Source organism: Tachyglossus aculeatus, chromosome 8 (assembly GCF_015852505.1).
Source record: "Tachyglossus aculeatus isolate mTacAcu1 chromosome 8, mTacAcu1.pri, whole genome shotgun sequence".
Taxonomy (NCBI): Eukaryota; Metazoa; Chordata; class Mammalia; order Monotremata; family Tachyglossidae; genus Tachyglossus; species Tachyglossus aculeatus.
The window spans coordinates 13,070,827-13,092,293 of NC_052073.1; positions in this window are offsets into that span (position 1 = coordinate 13,070,827).

Here is a 21,467-nt window from a genome sequence, read left to right on the forward strand (position 1 = left end):
ATTTGACACAAAATAGGTACTTAACAAATATGATAATAATGACGATGGTAATGATAATAGTGTAATAAGATGAAGCAAAACAATTTTATGCTGTTTATTTCTGATATTTACTTGAATCTAATTTTATTCATTGGGGAAAATATATCCACTCAGATTTCTATTAGAACCTTGAACTTCACTCTTTTATTCAGTATTATATAATTACAGCTAAAGCATCTTAGTTAATCACAATTCTTCAAGGAACTAATCCTTTCAAACACATTTATCTATATATTTTTCTTCCTACCCACTTACTAGAAGGAGTTATATAACTATTGATGAAAGAAATTATATTTATTTAAAAAGTGATTCTGGATGATTTTGCCAACTGTTCACATGGGAGACTGAATATCTAATTTCCCTTATTGTAAAAAACTTTTGGAGTAGTCTTTATATTTTTCCACATAAAACCTCAAATGGCTGTCACTGAACCTTTGGAGATTGATAAAAATGTTTAATTTCCTTCACTAGATTTTTTTTCTCCATTTCACTTTCAAAGAAATAGTTTTTTGCAGTATTTCCCACATATAATATTCTTCAGCTTTAGGTATTTCTTTGGGAAATTCCATAAGGAGATTCATTATATTTAAACACTAGTTTCACATCTTTTTTATTAATTTCCAACTACAGTAATATCTCACTTAAAAGGACATATTGTCATAATTCAGGTATGTACTTATGTTAGCTCTTCAAATTTATGAAGCCTACAGTCAGCTTATATTAAAAAAATATTGTAACTGGATAGAGTAATATTAACTTTTACCAGTTGAAAATTTGGACAATCAAAGTCTCAAGTAGCTCATGATATAAACAAAATAAACTATTTTCCAAAAATCTATACAAAATAGGAGCAGCTGTCCTTAATTGAATAGTTTAGTATTTCTTTGTCAGCATCCTTTCATTTCTAAGCAGTCGAATGGTCGTGTCTTCAGATTGCCCCCAGGAATACCTACTAAGAGTTCTTTTCCATGAGAAGCAGCATGGCTCAGTGGAAAGAGTCCGGGCTTTGGAGTCAGAGGTCAGAGGTTCAAATCCCGGCTCCACCAATTGTCAGCTGTGTGACTCTGGGCAAGTCACTTAATTTAACTCTGTGCCTCAGTGACCTCATCTGTAAAATGGGGATTAATACTGTGAGCCCCCCATGGGACAACCTGAACACCTTGTAACCTCCCCAGCGCTTAGAACAGTGCTTTGCATATAGTAAGCACTTAATATCATTATTGTTATTATTATATCTGTCACTGAGTAGTATACGAAAGTTTCCCATCATATAGCGATAAGAATAATCAACACACTTTTGGCTTCGGCTTCACCCTTACCTTTGCCCTCAGTGTTTACCTTACTTTTAACTTTGGTTTCACGTATACTTTGTTTCAGCTCTGTCCTTACTTTCCCACTGAGCTTCACCCTTACCTTTGGCCTTCCTTTGGTCCTTATTTTCAGCCTCGACTTCGCACTTACTTTTAGCCTCATCCTTTGCCGTTACCTTTGGTTTCTGCTTCACCATTGATTTTGGCTTCATCTTCACCCTAACCTGTGCCCTCAGCTTCTACTTTTAGCTTTGGCTTTGCCCTTACTTTCACATTCAGCTTCACCCTTACTGAAGATTTTGGCCTCAGTTTTGCCTTTATTTCCAGCCTCTGCTTCACCCATACTTTCAGCCTCTGCTTTGCCCTTATTTGCACCCTCGGCTTCACTCTTACCTTTGCCGTCAGCTTCTCCTTACCTTTAGCTCCGGTTTTGCCCTCGCACTAGGCTTCACCCTGACTTTTGGCTGCAGTTTCACCTTGGCTTTCAGCTTCGGCTTTGCCCCTACTTTTGGTTTCAGCTTCACTTTGGCTTTTAGCTTCAGTTTCACCTTTGCTCATGGCTTCGGCTTCGCCATTACTTTGAGCATTGGCTTCACGCTTACCCTGGCTTCAGCTTTGCCATTAGTTCCAGCTTCAGTTTTACCCTTACTTCAGACTTCAGCTTCTCACATACTTCTGGCTTCAGCTTTGTCATTAGTTCTGGCTTCAGCTTCATCCTTATTTTCTACTTTAGCTTCACCCATCTTTTGACTTGGGACTCATAGTCTCAATCCCCATTTTACAGATGAGGTAACTGAGGCTTAGTGAAGTGACCAGCCCAGGGTCCCACAGCAGACAAGTGGCAGAGGTGGGATTAGAACCCATGACCTTCGAAGTCCCATACCAGTTCTCTATCCACTACCCCATATGTATAAATGTATATACCAGATAACTAGCTAGCTAGATATCTATTTGGTATGTATAGATATGGACATATATATATATATATATATATATATATATATATATATACACACATATATACAGATATAGATAGCTCATTTTGGGCTTATAGCATTTATATAGATAGATGATAGATAGATACTGATATAGAGTGATATAGTATTGATACAACCCCAGAATGGGCTACATATCTATCTATCTATCTATCTAATCTCTCTCTCTCTCCCTCTCATATATTACCAACACCAACAACACCAGAACAACAACAACAACTCTCTCTCTATATATATATATGTATACATATACATATATATATATATAGAGAGAGAGAGAGAGAGAGAGAGAGATTATGGTGTGTATATATATATATATATATAAGTAGGTAAATAGAGATATAGCCCATTCTGGGGTTGTAGCAATTACATATACATACATTAGCAATAATTGGTAGTTCATTCATTCATGAATGATTGAAACATCTCTATCATTTGTTTCTATATTAGAGGGAGACCTTAGTTAATAGTAAACCTTGATGACCCAAATCTCCTCTCTGGGAATAGAGCAATGATTGGTAATTACCCAAGAAATGATGGAGAAAATCCTGTGATCCTTCAGACCAGGAAGTGACTTAAGAAAACTTGTGTCCAAGCCTATCTTTTGAGGACTACTATAATTACAATGATATTATTAGTATTGTTATTATTATTATTACTATTGTATATAAGTACTCACTAGGTTTTAAGCACTGCTATAGAAGCAGAACAAATGTTATGGAATAGGAATGAAATAACGGGATGTATTGTTTTGGAGAAGAATCTTACAACACAATGAGAGAGACCTCTAAGGCGAAAAAACTCACCCTTTCCCTTTTGGCTGACCAGAGCTGGGAGTCCTGGCTCTCTTCCAATATGTTCCTAAACTGGTGGGATTTTTCTGAAGGAAACATAGCTGGCAGGGATGTAAATGTATGAGTGGTGTTGCACGAAGTCATTACTATAATTAATCAATCCATCAGTGATATTCAATTCCTTTGCACAGCCCAACTACCAAGGCTAATCTGTCATTTTCATTCATCGTTATCATCATCACTGTGGAGGGATTTTTAATTACAGAATTTGGGTGATCCGTTGCTTTACTATGGCTTATGACATCTGTGATCATTTATAGGGAAAATTTGTCTTAATGTCAGCCAAAAGATTTTATATTGTCTTTCCTCTCACTCCAACAGCTGTGACTTTTTTCTAGTCCATTATTATCCACCTTCAATATTCTGTTGTCCTCCCTTTTAGAGATTAAATGTTTCATAAAGTGACTTCTATGTATACTGACTTCTGGAATATTTCTGAGTACTGTCCTGCCACTCTTGTATCAGAAATGTTTCAGCCTCGGTTTTATCAGTTTTAATAACAGTTTTGTTGCCCTGTCTCCCATCCCTAGTTGTGTGAAACTCTGAATCCTGAGATTTAGTGTCTTTGACAAGTAAAGGCTACAGGATCCACCCTTCCTTGATTGTAGGACAGCAAGGTGGGACTTGCCTATCTCTAACCATGATACATAGGAGTGTTGCCATTTTTTCCTGGGTTCTGATTGAACTAATGACTAAAGTGTTAGAATCAAAGGCATAACTTCCTACAATGTTGAATTAACTTTTCTTCTTCGAGTATCATTCTCAGTGGTGTTAAGGAGATTAGTGAAGTGGTATTGCATTGTCTTAAAGAGTCCCTCCTTCCTTTGATGAGAGTATAGCCATCTATAATTTTCAGTAAAGTCATGGTTGTATTGGTCCATAAACACCCACAAATGACCTGCAGAAGTCCTTGGTTGTTTTTTATCCATTTAGTCTTTGGCCTTGGATTTTTTTCCCATTTTAATAATAATGATGGCATTTATTAAGTGCTTACTATGTGCAAAACACTGTTCTAAGCTCTGGGGAGGTTACAACGTGATCAGGTTGTCCCATGGGGGGGTTCACAGTCTTAATCCCCATTTTACAGATGAGGGAACCAAGGCCCAGAGAAGGTAAATGACTTGCCCAAAGTCACACAGCTGACAATTGATGGAGCCAAGATTTGAACCTCTGACTCCAAAGCCCGGGCTCTTTCCACTGAGGCACACTGCTTCTCTGCACATTGTCTTCCGTGCAAACTTCACCGAAGTTTAGGTTATAATTATTTAAAGTTTTACGAGTCAACTTAAAGTCTCCTTGACAAGTTCTCATACGTTTTGTTTCCTTATGACCTTTCTCTTATTTGAAACTACTCTTCAGTTGGAACACAGCTGCTTGAGAGGAGTGGATATTATCATCAAGCATGCCATCCACGTTAATTAATTAATTTTAGGTTTTTTTTGTGGAGAGGGGTTTTTAAGTGATTAGATTTTGTTTCTGGAAGAAGCAGATTAGTTTTGGAAACAAAACTTCAGCCTACAGGCTATTGGCAAGAAATTACTGAGCAGCTACTACTCTGGAGTGTGTGGTGCAAAGAGATTTTTCAAAGATGCCCAGGAAGTGCTCGGGGAGCCCTGATCATTCCAATTACATAAAGTGGATGTTCAGGCTCTGGGGTCTGCACATTTTGATCATTAGCTACTGTTAGGATGACACCTAGCAGGGTCAGCTCATTTTTCCAGAATTCTCAGTCAAGAAGAGAATGTAAAAGATGTCGGGGAGTGGGCAAGGGGAAGCCTGCAGCTTTGCCTCTTTCCCTCAGAGAGAATACACTTTTCCTGGGACAAAGGGAAAAAATCTGTCCACATAGTGTATGAGCTTTATTAGGTGCTTAGGGAGTTGGTTTCTCCCTTTGTTTTTCCTCTTCTTGATGATAGCGTGAAAGCCACATGAGTGCCCAGTGCTTAGAACAGTGCTTTGCATGTAGTAAGTGCTTAATTAATGCCATTATTATTATTATTATTATTGGAAAGAGTCTGAGCTTGGGAGTCATAGGACATGGGTTCTAATCCTGGCTCCACCATTTGTCTGCTGTGTGGCCTCGAGCAAGTCACTTAACTTCTTTATGCCTCAGTTCCCTCATCTGTAAATGGGGGATTAAGACTCCAGCGTTTAGAACAGTACTTGGCACATAGTAAGTGCTTAACAAATGCCATAATAATAATTATTAGTATTCTGAGCATGTCAGGGGTGTGTGTGCATGTCCGTCCTCCTGGTACAAAGATGACATCTCTAACATTGACATTTTATTAGTGCAAATGAAGATGGAGGCTTCCGTTGGGAATGATGGGCTAGCCTCGGTGTTGAAAAGAATTGGCTCATCCTGATGTTATGCACAGTGCCACTGACACTCTTTCTTCTTGTCAGTCACACTCCTATGGGGCCATGGGGTACAATGGGCAAATAGGTGGGCAAGGGTGCAGCACAGTTTGAAGTGCACCCCCGGGATTCTTTATGTGCAGGTCCTATTTATGGCCAAATTGACAATGACCTAGTGTCGATGTTGGGCCAGTTCACCCTAACACAGCAGGAAGTTGTCTTCAAAATTACTGTGGTCTTTGCTGCCTGTGTTAATGCCTGTTATTGATGGTGTACCAGTATGTCTCATGATATGCCATAAAGGTAATGTCCTTGTGTCTTGCTGTGGGTCAACTGTGCTCTTCAGTAGCTGACTCAGGAGTGAGGATCCTTGCCAGCAATGGAGAACAATGAGATTCCCCAAAAAATTTACACTGTAAACTCTTAGGTACTCTTCCAAGTACTTGATACAGTGCTCTCCACATAGTAAGTGCTCAATAAATGCTATTGATTGATTGATCGATACGGCACCTGAACTACTTGTACTGAGGGCTAACTTTCAGTCCTATTTACTGAGTGAATGGGTTGAAAGAGTTAATGCAGTTCCCCAAGTAACCAGAGTCTAATGAAGCCTGGAGAAGCAGTGAAATGAAGAAGCAGTGAAAATTGATGAAACTTTAGAGGGGAAGACAAGGAGAAATGTCAGACACTGACACCAGGCCCCATCAAGTTTTTTCAGGCATCCATAGAGTGATATATAGTGATGTATAACAATGCAGGGCTTGTCAAGTCATGTCAAAGAAAATATCATCAGCTGCTCATTGTAAAATGTGTTAGTGCCAAGAAGAAAGCATAAGGGGATGCAATATACATACCGTGACTGGCATTAAATCAAACCATACTAGAGGAGTACCTGAAGCAAAGGGGAATTTTTGAGCAGTGTCAGTTTCCAGATCCCCTACCAGTCATGGTACAGAGAAAATGCTTATCAACTGTGTGGGAAATTCATCTCCTGAACCTAAGATAGCTGCCAAGCTGTCTTTGCTACAAGAGGGCTGGGAGAAATTTCCTTCTTAAATTACCTTTGCCAAAGCAACACCCACTGAATTAATACTGACTACAGTCAGTAGAATGTAAGTTCCTTTTTGCTATGATCACAACTACCAATTCTGTTGTAATGTACTTTCCCAACCACTCAGTACAGTGCTCTGCACCCAGTAAATGCATGGGAGAGAACAGTAGAAGAGTTGGTAGACATAGTCCCAGCCCACAAGAAGTTTTCAGTCTAGAGGGGAGACATTAAAATAAACAGTGGATGTGTAAGTAAGAGCTGTGGAGCTGAGGGTGAGGCGACTGTCAAGTGTTTAAAAGGTACAAATCTAGGTGCAAAGATGACACAAAAGGGAGAGGGAGTAGGGGATATAGCCATAATTCTATTTGTTCTGATGATTTTGACACCTGTCTACATGTTTTGTTTTGTTGTCTGTCTCCCCCTTCTAGACTGTGAGCCTGTTGTTGGGTAGGGACTGTCTCTATATGTTGCTGACTTGTACTTCCCAAGTGCTTAGTACAGTGCTCTGCACACAGTAAGCGCTCAATAAATACAACTGAATGAATGAATGAGAACTTAGTCTAGGAAGTCATGTCACCCATGCACTTGGATTTGCATCTTTTATTCATCTCACCCTCAACCCCACATCACTTATAAATATATCTGTAATGTTACTTACATTAATATCTGTCAACCCTCTGTACAATCCTTCTGGGTAGGGAATGGATCTACCAGCTCTGTAATACTGTGTTCTCCCAAGTGCTGAGTGGAGTGTTCTGTGCAAGGTAAGCACTCAATAAATATGATTGATTGCTTGGAAGCCCTCTTGGGGATATGCTTTTCTTAAGACTTTGAAGGTGGGGAGAGAGGTGGTCTGTCAGATACGAAGGGTAGGGAGGAAATGGCAAGAGGGTGGTGGCAAGATAGATGAGAGAGAAGTACAGTGAGTAGGTTGGCACTAGAGGAGCAGTGTGGGTAGGCTGAATGGTGGTAGGTAATCAATGAGGTAAGAGAGCAGGTGAGTTGATTGGGTGTTTTAAGGAATTTCTGTTTGATGTAGAGATGGATGGGTAAGCACTGGAGGTTCTTGGATGAGGACAGGTGGACTGAGCTTTTATTAGAAAAATGATTCAGGCAGCAGAGTGAAGTATGGACTGGAGTGGAGAGAGACGGGGGCAGGGAAGTCCGCAAGGAGTAGTCTAGGTGGGGTAGGGTAAATGCTTGGATTAATGTGGTAGTAGTTTGTATGGAGAGGAAAGGGTGGATTTAAGTGACATTGTGAAAGTAGACCCGACAGGATTTCTTGACAAATTGAATACTTGTGTTGAGTGAGAGAGATGAGTCGAGGATAATGCCCAGGTTATGGGCTTGTGCGACAGAGGATGATGATGCTGTCTACAGAGATGGGAAAGTCTTGGAGAGGGCCTCGTTTGGGTGGGAAATAAAGAGTTCTGTTTAGACATATTAAGTTTGAGGTGTTGATTGAGTGATTGAAAATTGGGAATACATTAAAAAAAGAAAAATAGGATCACCATGAGGTTCAGGAAGTGAAGAATGAGGGAAGGGATTGATGAAGAAAATTGAATGGGCTTCAAAGGAATCCAACTGCTTGAGTTTCAGGTTATCTCTGTTGTAATGATTCATTTTTCTTCCAGACAAATTTCACCCACATTTTATATGAAGATTAAGTTTAATATGATGTTATAATCATTTATTAGATTTCTGGTTTTTTTTTTAAGATGTAATAAAGTGGCTGGAGAGACTGACCTGCTAATTCCTTTGGAAATACGATTGAATGAACCACAGCTTTAAGAAGCATCACCTGTGAAAACACATCCAGGATAGTGGTGACCAAGGCTTGGGGGCTCAAAGATTCGATATTGCTGTTACAGTATTGGTTAGACACTGGAATTAATTATCTGATGTTAGATGTCTGCACTCAGGTTAAAAAAGCTTCTGAACATTTATAAGGGATTTCTCATCCTCGGATTAGTTTTTATTCTTGCCTCTACTTTCTGATTTCTATTTTGTAAGTACTTGGCCAAAGAAAAGCACATTGGTTCTGCAATATTTCTTCGGGACACCAACAGGGAGAGTGGTGTGTAAAACTGGCAACGTGCCTGGAATAATAAAATACAGTTACATCAAAGATGCATAGAAAGTGGGGAGGAGATAAAAAGGTGTGACAGACTCGTGGAGGCTAGACATTTTATGCTAAATCCACCCAGGGATACGAGATGAATCTCTCTTAAGTAGGTGCAACCCCTAAAGAATTCTCAGTTTTGCCACTTAAGACCAAAATAATTTTTTGTTAGTAATATCTGCTATGGATGTCCATACAAGGCCATTACCCATTGAACTAGTCAGTGAGTTACCAGTGACCTCTTTTGCAGATTTAGATAGGGAACCCAAGGCTCTAATAGGGCCTTAGTAAATTTTGATTCAAACACCAAATAATATTTTAAGATACATAAAGTTTATTAAGTTGTTCTCTCTGGTTTTATCCACCAGACCAGTTTATCACAACTGTAAGTTTATTTCTGACTGTACTATAACCCGAATATCCTTAAAATACATTTGATTAATATATGGATTTGATGATGAAATGTTTTTAAAATGTATGCAATTAATTAGGTAATTTTCCCAAGAAATATTCATTACTTTGTAGCTTTAAAAAGATAAAAAAAAAGACTGACTTCCATTGGTATCAATTTTCATCCTCACTGAAAAAGTATCTCATTTTAGAGTAATGTTTTTATTATATTTGTACAGGGCAAAGTGAAGAGATGTATCTATAATCAACTAAATTAAATGGAAGCCCCCCTAATTTCAGTAAAAATGTACCAAGCATGTCCCCACAGGGCTTACTAATACCAGCCAGCTTTCAACTTGGTAATTGTTGAATTGGACTCACTTAATTTTAATTTCCAGATTTGCTGGAAGCAATGCTAATGCCTTCTTGGGAAACTGCACAATATCCTTGCAGTGTATGTGCAAAACTGCTCATTTTTTCTGCATAGATTTTCAGTCAACCAAATTGTATTTTGCAGAGGCGCCAACCTTTTAAAATGGAGGGCAAGATTTTGATGGGCCATTGACAAACTGAATCTGTCATACCTTTTCAAGGTTTATTTGCATTTTCAGAAATGCAAGACAATATAAATCTTTTCCATTTTTTTATGGCGCTCTAGTTAATTGTGAAGACAGTAAATGAAGAGGTGGCTTGTGAAATTGTACACTGGAAATATTTTCCTTCTGACTAGAGGTAAGTAATGAGGGCCACTTCCACTGGTGGTTCTGCATATCATTCAGGATCTCTTAGAGTAGGGCACCCTTCCTTCCTTAATCTGCAAATACAGGAGTTTGGCAACACCACGGTTTAAACTTTACAGAGCTAACTAAACTTTACTGTGACCGCCAGGGAAGGGCACATTCCTGGGAGTCAGAAGAGGTGAGTTTTCATCCCAACTCCATCTACTAAATGACTCTGGGCATGTCACTTGGCTTCTCTGTGCCTCAGTCTTCTCATCTGTCAAAGGGGGGGATTTAATACTTGCTCTTCTTTCTTCTTAGACTGTGAGCCCCGTGTGGGCCAAGGTCTGTGTCTGAGCTGATTATCTTGGATCTACCACCAGGCTTAGAACATAATAAGCACTTAACAAATGCCATAAATAATAATAGTAATAATAATGATAGTAATAATTGTAATTACTATTATTATTATTGTTATCTTTATTAAAAAGAAGCAGCGTGGCTCAGTGGGAAGTGCTTAGGAGTCAGAGGTCATGGGTTCAAATCCCTGCTCTGTCCAACCTTTGGCCTGGAACAACTTCTGTCTGCATATCTGACAGACAATTACTTATCCTACCTTCAAAGCCTTATTGAAAGCATATCTTTTCCAAGATGCCTTCCCTAACTAGGCCCTCGTTTCCTTTTCTCCCACTCCCTTCTGTGTTACCCTGATTTGCTTCCTTTATTCACTCCCCTTCTTCAGCCCCACAGCAATTACGTCCATATCTGTAATTTATTCACTTATATTAATGTCTGTCTTCCCCTCTAGGCTGTGAAATCTAGCAGCACGACCTAGTGGATAGCTCATGAGCCTAGGAGTCAGAAGGACCTAGGTTCTAATCCCGGTTTTGCCACTTGTCTGCTGTGTGACCCTGGGCAAGTCACTTCGCTTCTCTGTGCTTCAGTTATCTCACCTGTAAAATGGGATTTAAGACTGTGAGTCTCATTAGGGACATGGACTAAGTCCAACCTGATTACCTTGGTGCTTAGAACAGTGCATGGGACAGAGTAAGCCCTTAACAAATACCATTAAAAAAAACAACCTGTGGGCAGGGAAAGTGTCTGTAATATCATTGTATTGTACTCCCCCAATCACTTAGTACAGTGCTCTGTACCAGTAAGTGCTCAATAAATATGATTTATTGATTAGCATATAATTTACTACTAAAGATGGCAGAACCCTCACTACAGATGAGGTAACTGAGGCATAGTGAAGTGACTTGCCTAAAATCACACAGCAGACAAGTGGTGGGGTCAGGATTAGAACCCAGATTCTCTGACTCCTGTGCCATGCTAATTTCACTGGTGATTGATTCCCCCCCAACCTTTTCTTTTGTGCCTGGAATGTGTCTACCAACTCTGTTACATTGTACTCTCCCAAGTGCTTAGTACAGTGCTCTGGACACAGTAAATGCTCACTAAATATGATTGAATGATTGAGGTGGCAGTGCTGGAATTAGAACTCAGTTCCTCTGAGTCCCATGCCTGTGCTCTTTCCATGATCAAATGCCCGTAAAGTCTTGCCTCATTATAGTGGTGGGCAGAAGAGATAATACTTCTTCCTCATTTTCACCTAAAGTACTTGCTCACATTATTAGAAATCTTGTGAATTCTTAAAAAGGTTTCATGAGTGAACTGGATTCCTTTGAGTTAGGAATAAATGCTTACTTAGAATGCACCAATATTCTCTATATTCAAATAGGTTGTTTATTCTCACAGAACTAAAACACAACTGTTCTCTCCCAAATTTAATTGCTCTTGCAGATTCTCAAGGAAATTGTCCTAGAGAAAAGCTTCCAGTAAGGAGCAAAACAGCAAGCAGCAACATTTTCTTCTTGGTAAAAAAAGAGCAGCACAACTTAGTCACAGAAATGGATGACCTCCTTGATGAGTTTTCTACCCTGAGGATTGCATCTATTGAAGAAAAACATTGACAAGGATGAATCCATAGAAAAAGGAACAAGTTTGGCAGAGTGAAATTGGACCATCAACACTAAACGGGGACAGAATTTGAAGCTAGAGAAAATGAAGCCATAAGGTAACAAAAGCAGAAGGAATATGCCTGCCTGTCTGTAATTCTATTTTAAGACTGGATGATTAGTACAGTATGTGATATCACAACTTCTCTCCTCATTTTCCCCCTAGTGAATTTGTTGCAAAGGTGTTAGGAAATAAGAAACTACGATGTTAAACCTGTAAAATTTTTCTCAAGCAAATTAGTGTAGTGTTTCCTCAATACTTGTTGACTAACTGAAGATTCCATCTCGGATAAAACAGTAAGATTATAGTAAACTAGTGGGGTATGTGCAGTTCTGAACCTCCTGCAGATCCAGGAAGCACAGGAAGGGAAGATTCTTCTGCCACCTATATTTCCTGCTGGACCAGAGCTGTCTTGTTCCAGGAGAAAATGGTGACATGGAAAGTGGAGAAGTCTCTAGCAAACCACTATGCAACTCCCCATTAGCTTGACTCTGGGATACAGAAGGGGTATCTGGATATTGAGACGTGACCAGAGTACTCAAGAATCATAGACCCTAACTTGGAAATCAGTATGGTGATGACGGCATTTATTAAGCGCTTACTATGTGCAAAGCACCGTTCTAAGTGCTGGCGAGATTACAAGGTGATCAGGTTGTCCCACAGGGGGCTCACAGTCTTAATCCCCATTTTACAGATGTGGTAGCTGAGGCCCAGAGTAGTTAAGTGACTTGCCCAAAGTCACACAGCTGACAAGTGGTGGAGCCGCGATTTGAACCCATGACCTCTGACTCTAAAGCCTGTGCTCTTTACACTGAGCCATGCTGCTTCTCTAGAAGAAAGAAGAAAGAAAGAATGTCAGGAAGGGCAGTATTTCACATTCTTCCTTCAATAATATTTCATTTCTCTCATTGGAGGGAGAAAATTGGGCTGTTTAGACTATAAGTCTAACCCAGTAAGGCCTTACTTATTTCTTTATGCTTAATGACAGAAATTCAGTTGCCTCTTTCCCCAGCTCCCTTGTCTGTGACCCACATTAGATATTATAGTTTACTCTGTGTATGCAAGGTCCTAGGGAATTACCCTAAAACCCTTGTTTATGGGCAGCACTTTCCACTACTGTCATGATAAGCCTGAGGAGGGAAACCTCAGCAGATTTACCATTGTTTATTCTTACCCTTCTGCTTTCTCCACCAAAGGGGAGGAATTGAACTCCTAAGTTTTATTACAGCCTAATCACTGTACCTCCATCTCACCTATCTTGCCGCTGATCCCTTGCCAACATCTTCCCCCTGGCCTGAAATTCCTTCCCTTTCATATCTGACAGTCTACCATTCTCTCTAACTTCAAAACCATCCTAAAAATCACATTTCCTCCAGGAGACCTATCCTGACAGAGCATTCATTTCCCCCACTCACTCTCCCTTCTGCATCAACTATGCATTTAGATCTGTAGCCCTTAAGCACTTCATATTCACCCCACCTCAGCTCCACAACACTTACAGCGCTTAGAACAGTGCTTTGCATATAGTAAGTGCTTAACAAATGCCATAATTATTATGTACATATCCTTATAATCTGCCATTTCCCCTATCTGTAATTTATTTTAATTTTAAAAATTAAATTTTTAATTTAATTTTATTTTAGAATGCAAACTCCTTGTGGGCAGGGATTGCATCTATTTTACTGTAGTCTCCCAAGAACATAATTCAGCGCTGTGCACACAGTATTTCTCAAAAATGCCATTGATTTATTGATTCAAGCCTCACTCAGGTACTAATAATCTATAAAGCATGTCCCATCAGATTGTCAGTTTTCTAAGCAATAGGAATTAAAATGTTGAATGTGGAAAGTATAAGGCTTTGACTATATGCCTGGCAATGTATTAAGTGCAGGGCTAGATTCGAGATAATCATATTGGACACAGTCCTTATCCCAGATGAGACAAGTGGTGGAGGAAGTTTAAGGTGGAGTTTATGTTTAAGTTCCTCCACCTTAAGTTTAAGGTGGAGGAAGAACAGGGAGAATCCCCGTTTTACAGATAGGGAAACTGAGGCCCGGAGAGGTTAATTTGCTAACTCAAAGGTCTCCACAGTAGGCACGTTGCAGAGCTGAAATTAGAACCAGCCTTGTGCTTTTTCCACCAGGCCATACTGTGTGCAGGGACTGGATCAGATCTGATTGTACTGATTCTACTCCAGTGCTTTGCACAGTGTAAATTCTTAACCATTGCTACAATTATTATTTTGATTATTGTAACTGAGGACTTATGTGTGCTTGCATTCCTATTTCAATTATAAACCCCCTGAGAACAAGGAGCTAACCTCTTTCACAACATTACCTCCACCCCACCGTCCTGGGACCACCCCCATATCAGGTGTAGTGATACAGCTTGGAGGTCCCACAGCTTCAGAGTTTTTGTGTACACTGAAGGTGATCAAAGGTTCGAGATCATTCCCAGCCCTCTGCCCCCCTTCAGTGGCACTTACTGAGCATTCACTCAGCGTAGACGACTACATTAAGCAAGAAGCTTACCTTCCCACTTTGGGAAGGCTGTGAACATTTGAACAAGCAGCCTGGACTGTTCGGGAACCTGTAGAGTTGAGGAATTAATTGCCATTTTTTATGATTAGTTCTATCATCCTCTTATAGATTGTGAATTAGTTGTGGGCTCAAGACTGTCAGAATTAATTTACCTCCATGTAGTCCCAGCATTACTGTTTTTTATGTGCTTAAATGGGACTATCAATCAGTCAATCAGTTGTATTTATGGAGCCGCTTACTGTGTGCGGAGCACTGTACTAAGCACTTGGGAGAGTACAGTATAACAATCAGTGGACACATTCCCTGCCACAACAAGTTTACAGTCTAGAGATTACAGTTTAGAGATTTTTATTATTTTATGGGTTTTTTATTATTATAGATTCCTCTTTATGTCATGAAGAACCTAGAACAGTACTCTGCCTACAGTAAAAGCACTCTTGATGACACTATGGGATATCTTATAATGCAAATACTGAATCACTATTTAAAAATTGGCATCGTGTAAGTACATCAGTTCTCCAGGATTTCATCAGCACACATTACATTTCATATTCCATATTCAGGCATTAGTCTGCGTGAGATAGTGAAAGGCATTTAGGAAAGTGACTTAAATTTAGAAATCGTCCTTGTCGAGATTTTTTTTTCAATCAATGTGACTTTATCTAAAATCCAATTTTAGGATTAGTTGTATGTACTTGAGATGTCTTATACAAGATTTGCAGACAAACCGTGTTTGCGTAATACCTGAAACTCAGGATTTTATTCTGACAAATTGCAACAGTTTAAACATTTTCTTTTGTAACTACTTTTAACTCCTCAGATTCCCCAAAAAACAACATTGCCTTGGGCTCAGCTTATTCTGCATAGGTATATGGTTTAATGTGATTGTGTTACATGACTTTAAACCAGCATTAACAAGTTATGTGAGCTGTATTATTTCTTTCATCCATAACTTTATATAAATTCATTATAGAAATTGGGCAACAGATGGTAATTCAGGGTATTGTGTCCCATCACTCATAGATGTTCAGTGAATTATGAGTCAAAATTTCACTTAATAGAAGCCAAAAGCAAGAAAAACAAATGGACTATTAACCAGCTCAATATTTGTCATTTCCAAATTAGTTTTCTGTAATGATAGACAGTTCAGTGACAAGAAAGACATTTTATTGCTACTTCCTTTACTACAAAATTTGGCATGCCTGAAGATTGATTCTTACACAATAATATATTTTTCTAAACTACATGCTAGGTTCATCATTTAAGTCCCTTCAATTTTGATCAATGACATTTTCTCATTTGATAATATGTAATTTAATCATGATGCCAAAAAAATCCCCAACCATGGGGACAAGTCACTTGGCACTTTTAAAGCTTTCTATTATCTAGAGAGAAATGGTGTACCAGAACTGTAGTTAAATTGAGCTGGTTATGAATTTCTTTAGCCCCTGGAGAAATTAGTGTTGGGTTTCCTGCATCTGACAATAGAGTAATGTCAAGATACTTATCCCTGCAGGGGCGATAAATCCTCGGCACTCACTGATTTACATAACGGAAATCAGTGCCAGGCACTGCAAATGGCAAACATGTCAGCACAACAGGAGACAGTCTTTGTGTGTACATAGTGTGGTATGGATTGTCTGTCAAGCATTGCTCTTTTCACCCACATTCACACTCAAGGGAAGAGTTCCATTTCTGAATGCAAAGGTATACCATGATGTGTTACATAGGGGAAGGAAAAGGGAGAACTGTAGGAAACTGGGTATCTAGGCTATACCAATTTGTTTAGTTACCTGAGATTTTTACACTTAGCCTTTTTTACGTGTAGCCAGTCGGTTCAGAAATAGATGTCCAGACAAATGGCTTTCTAATGAATTTTGCATGGAAGAGATGCTTAGTACCTGGTTATTATTTCCAAAGATCTTCAAATGCATCCATGTGAATAATCATTCCCTGCTTTGCCTGAATGAATGTTCAGATTGTTCAGACTATTTAGAAATTCTAAGAAATGAACCTTACCATGATTCTCCTGATCTCTTAGGCAACAGAATTATTGGAAAGATGAGGTGTTGGCAAAACCATAATCTGAAAATGGCAACTGAGAAGGTGGTAGTCTCTAACCTTTGAAATATTTCAGGATTGGGATCACTTTTTTTTCTTTTACATATTTGCTGAAATACTATAGCATTCTGCACACCATGCCCTGCCTGTGATCTGAAACTCCCTCCCACTTCGTATTCAACAGGCCATGATTCTCCCTACCTTCAAACCCCTATCTCCTCCAAATGTCCTTTCCCTTCCAAGCCCTCATTTCCCCTACTCCCTTTCCCTTCTGTGTTGTCTTTGCACTTGGATTTGTACAATTCATTCGCCCCACCCTCAGCCCCACAGCACTTGTGCACATATCCATAATTTATTTTAATATCTGTCTCCCCCTCTAGATTATCAGCTCCATGTGGGCAGGTAATATATCAACCAACTCTGTTAGATTTTACTCTCTCAATGGCTTAGTACAGTGCTCTGCACACAGTAAGCACTCAATAAATACGGCTAATCCTCTGAGGCTTCAGATTTGCTTAAAAGCCATGCTCATGCTTTAAGGACCTGACACTTGACATTTTTCCTCACAGCAAGTAATCTGTGTAATAAAGCTGTGAGGAAATTGAACTTGTCAGCATGTTAAATGCACTTGTCTCCCTAAATATAATAGACTATGCATGTGATATTGTTGAGAACACTAACTAAATTTTCTGCAATTTAAAATCTAATTTGTCATTAAGATGTTTATATTTCATTTGCACATAAACCACTGAATTTGTCCCACTTTTGTGCTTTTAAATCTATTTGTTAACTAGCTCTTAAATTCCAAAATCTTTAAAAGGTTTCCTGTGAGAAATAAAAGGAATCTCATCTAGCAAAGTGAAATTAAAAATTAAATAGCAGAAAAAATGTCTTTCTGGTTTAGGCCAACCATCTACTCAGGTTAGTATTCTCTTTTTCTCATAGCAGATTCAAAGGGCAGGGGCATAGCTTCCCTAAGTAGGAAAAAGGATTTATAAAATCTACTGCTTTCAAGTAGTATTTTGATTTTGTTGTTGTTGTTGTTGTTGTTCTAGCACATTACAAAGAAATGAGTTGCTCTCAACTGTCTTTTGAACTCAAAGATTCATTCATTCAATCATATTAAGTGCTTACTGCGTGCAGAGCACTGTACTAGGCGCTTGGGAAGTGCAAATCGACAACATATAGAGATGATCTCTGCCCAACAACAGGCTCACAGTCTAGAAGACACTACTGATGTGATTGTCTCTTGTTGGGGACAAGGGTCTTTGCTGTGCCCAACACTTGTTGGTTTGCTGTGTCTAATGCTGTATCTGCCTTTGTGGCCATGTCTCATGATGCTTACAGTGCTTCTCTTCAAATACAGCTACATCTTTCCTGACTGCAATGCTCCACACTGGTCTGTCAGCAGTAATTGACTCCAGTTTGGGGCTTGTAATTTAAGATTTACTTGCAAGTGAAACTGACAAAATAAATATGGTTTTAGATTAGTCAAGCATTGGAATCCTAAAGTAATTCTTCCATTGGCTTTCTGTTCATGGATTTTAAATCATTTTTAGAGCGAGCCAAGAAATACACATTAGTGTTAAATATACTTAGGTGTATGAATAAACAATCCAAAATAAAGGACCCCTATGAGATTAGCTCCTTAAGGGTAGACTATGTCCTTTGTCTCACTTGAACTCTCCCGAGCACTTAGTACAGTGCTCTGCACGCAGATATTTAGTATATATTATTGATTGATCAGATATACATTCAATCCATAGAGCAAATATATTAGAATTGGAAATAAATAAGAGACACAGTCCCTTTTTGGATTAAAGAAAACAGCATCTTATTTATAGGAGGAATGAGGAGAGGCTGTGGAGAACCAGCCTGGATCTCTCACCAGTCCTCCTTCCTCTCTCCCCTAAGATCCTTAGGGTCAGCTGTCCATCAGGCTCTCCCACTGACTCTGCCTCATTAGCCACCGTAACTTTTTACCCCCATTATCCCTTCTGCCTGATAGGATATTTAATCTTTAAAAGACAAAGTTCCAGAGAAGGCTAGGAAGACACTGAGGTCACAGGATGCTACATAAGTTATGCTTGGTGCATGCAATTGCATCCAGTACACCATTTTGTGGAAAGTTGTCTGAGGCCGCCTACTTACTCCATAGCCATCGCGTTCCCGTCCCAAGATCCTGTAAGCAGAGCAACCACTTCAGAGCCAAGAAACTCAGGAGGAGCTGAGATGGAGGGAGGCTGAGTGCTTAAAATAATAACACCAGACATTCCATCCCAATATCTGTATCGGAAGGACCGGAACATTTGAAAAACCTTTCAAAAGGCCACCTATCTCAGAAAGCAACAGAGAATTGATGCACGAGTTGCTCTATGGGTACTGAGTATATAAGAAAATGCTATTTACTGTTCAATCACATGTGAAGTGACTGTAGTGATAATAAGTGAAGACATATAAGATGACTGGTTTATAAAACTAGGTGAAGTCAGGTGAAAAGAGCAAAATTGTATTGCAAAATATCATTATTATAATAACCCAACCTCCATTACAGACCTCTCTGAGATGATTTCTGCACACAATTAAACAACTTTATTTAATAATACCAAGGGTGATTTTGTTAAATGATCCATTACCAATAAGTAAGAGGAAATTGGGTGCCTAAATTACAATCACTGCGTCTTTGATGCAGTCACAGGCTACTTTTAGATCAGACCCTTTAGAGAACTGTATTTTTGTTGCTTGGATCACCAGTAGCAGGGAAAATCAATTTCCCTCAACCACAGAAACAAAGGAGTTGAAATTCATCTTAATTGTCAAAATTACCCATAGAGTTTGCTTTTATACTTTATCCTTTTGAGATACGAGATCGTTTCAAGAGAACTGCATGCAGATAGGATTTTATTGAACAATAGTATTGCTTTGCTGACTTTTCAGAGAAGGTGGTGTAACGGGTCACAGAGGATGTCAGGTTCAAAACCATATTCACTGGCACATGTGTGTTTAAAGCCTTCTGATCTCTCTCATGAGATCTCTCTCATGAGGCAGTGCCTCAAGTTCTAACTTGGGGCACAAAAACTCTCTTGACTAGGTGGATTGCAGCAACAATATCAACTGTTGTGCATTTCCTGCATGGCCTTTGAAATGATAAACATCAAATTGATTTCTAGTTTGAAAGGGAAAAAGTATGCGAACCAAATTGGCCAAGCATGCCCTTCTGAATAGGATGGGACATAATTAAGTGAGCATCAGAGGACCACTTCTGCCCACTTTTTGAAGCCCCCTCACCCATTATTATTTTAAACATTCATTCTTTTATACCCCTTCTTCCCCTCCCATGCCTCGTGAACATGAATCCATCTCTCCCACATTCATCTATGCAGATTTGGGGAATCCAGCATGCTCACTTTGCTCCTCAAATGCCAACCTATTCGCTGGACCTCAATCTCATCTATCTCACTGCCGAAACCTTGCCCACATCCTGCTTTTGGCCTGAAATTCCTCCGTGCCCCATCTTCATATCCCAGAGACCACCACTCTCCCCACCTTCTGAGCCTTATTAAGAGGTCTTACCCAGCCAAGCCCTTATTTACTCTATTCCTCACCCCATCTTCAGCCCCACAGCACTTCTGTACATATCCATAATTTATTGTAATGTCCATCTCCCCTTCTAGACTGTAGGATCCATGTGGGCAGGGAACATGCCTTGCAACTCTGTTACACTGCACTCTCCCAAATGCGTAGTAGAGTGCTCTGTACCTAGTAAGAGCTCAATTAATATGACTGCTTGATTGATTTTGCACATCTGCCAGATGCAAAAAAGGGGAGTGAGGATGTGGGCTGGCACTGTGGCAGGTCTTGCTCCAATTCTTCTTTCTCCACATGGTTCTAGCCCAGAGATCCATTTGAGTAGCCCATCAACACACATTCCAATTTTCTCCCTTGCCAAATTTAGAATTTTTTAAAGTCTCTGAAGAGGTAAGTTTAATGCTTTTCAATCATGTAATGCTTTTCAATTTTAATGGGGTGTACTTTTTGCATTTTAAACACTTTTTTTTGCAGTATCTCAGAAACTTAGAGGGAAAACTAATGCAGTTACTTTGAGATTTACTCCAAAATGCATCAGATTTAATGTTGAAACTCAGCCCTCTACTCCATATCACATAGTCAACTGCCCCAAGGTTACGTTGTTTCATTTTTGTCTTTTTATTATTATATTATAGTGTCTTTATATGATTTCCTGTATTATTTAGCTGGGTTGTTAAACTACATTTACATGGGGAACTACTTTTTCTTTTGGATGTAAACTACTAAAGCTCCTTGTTGTCTTTCCTTGATGCTTACTTTATGGATAGTTATTGCTTTCAGTTTGAAATCTATGAAAAGCCTATAAGACTGTTTTTTTAGAAATGAACTGCTTTACATTACCCAGAAAACTACAGCATTTAGCAGCCCATCGGTGCCTATGCTGTTTATTTAGAAGTACATCTGAAAATTAAAATAATATAACCAGAAAATGAGATCTACTTTAGACCTATTATTTGGGCAATGTGTCCTGGAATTTTCTTTTTATGTGCTTTGGATAAAGGTCAAATGTTTGTTTCCATTATGGTTTTAGAGGAAAGGAATCTCTGGTTGGTGCAAACTATATTAATATAAATCAATATGACATGAGGTCATGTCTCGTGGTTGGATGTGCATCCCACATGGAGTTTACAGTCTGAACCCCAATTTTACAGGTGAGATAACTGAGGTACAGAGAAGTTAAGTGAGTTGCCCAAGGTCACATAGATGACAAGTGGCAGAGCTGGGATTAGATCCCAGGTTCTTCTGACCCTCAGGCCCATACTCTATCCAATAGACCACACTGTTTTTCTGGTATTTGCTCAAAATAAGAATTCAATAAATACTACTGATAGACTGAGACAGCATTGGCTAGTAGGACCATGTCTACACAGCACCAGGCAGAATTTGGGGAAGTATTTAACCACATCCCGGGGGCTAATTAG